Source organism: Pieris napi, chromosome 7, assembly GCF_905475465.1.
Source record: "Pieris napi chromosome 7, ilPieNapi1.2, whole genome shotgun sequence".
Taxonomy (NCBI): Eukaryota; Metazoa; Arthropoda; class Insecta; order Lepidoptera; family Pieridae; genus Pieris; species Pieris napi.
This window is the reverse complement of record NC_062240.1, coordinates 8,699,015-8,699,880: the sequence shown is the minus strand read 5'-3', so window position 1 is coordinate 8,699,880 and position 866 is coordinate 8,699,015. Positions and strand designations below refer to the sequence as shown.

Below are 866 nucleotides of genomic sequence, written 5' to 3'. Positions count from 1 at the left end.
GCTCACTTCGAGACTTCTGCTTTGTGTAAAGTGCATTGATAATAATCTCGGCTATTCTGGTTGAGTGAGATGCAAATAAGATCTGCGATATGTGGAAGAGAGAAAGGCGATGTTGAATAGAAACATCAAAATTTTACAGCGTTTTTATTGCGCGCGCCGATGTGTTTACACTGGCTTTGTGTTCTGTGTAGGTGTTGATTGTTTATGTTATATTGAAAAAAAAAGTATAATAAAAATTAGAAGGAAACTATCAAAAATTATATTTTAAATTAATATTAATAATTATAAATTTTTAAGTAAGAGCAATGGATCACAAAAGTATTACTGAAAAATTACTCTAGAAAATGTAATTATACTGCATTTTCACTGATATACAGTAAGCACTGCTGGTGTAGTGGTATCATGCAAGATTCCCATTCTTGCGACCCGGGTTCGATTCCCGGGCAGTGCAGTGATTTTTTATTTTTTATCTATAACCCTTTGTCAATTAGGACTCCTTTTTTATTATTTTTCTATTTATGCCTTTACATTTTTTGTTATCAATTTTAATTTGTACTCAATTACCATTTCAATCTTAATTAATTATGAATATCGCGGTAGGTAGTAGGTGTGGGAACTAAATGGTATTGAGCGCTAAAATTCCTGACAAGCCGAAACGCAGAACCATGGGAACAAAACAAATTAGGCTAATTTTATACTTTGTCGTATTTTCTGACTCATTTGTTACTAACGGATTTAATAAATTTTATACACACATATAGAGGAAACTCACTATAAGAAGCTATTGAGAATTAGTCATGGGTCAGACATTAGTGAGTAGTAAGTACCATTGATCATTTGTTTTCAAATGATGCAATTTTATACCT

At 31.9% G+C, this 866-nt stretch overlaps 1 non-coding gene across 1 annotated transcript; it reads left to right on the top strand.

The window, feature by feature from the left end:
- The first annotated feature begins 380 nt into the window (after window positions 1-380).
- On the top strand, window positions 381-451 carry Trnag-ccc. The gene has a single exon. It is a non-coding gene; the product is annotated as a tRNA-Gly (tRNA).
- The last annotated feature ends 415 nt before the right edge of the window (window positions 452-866 follow it).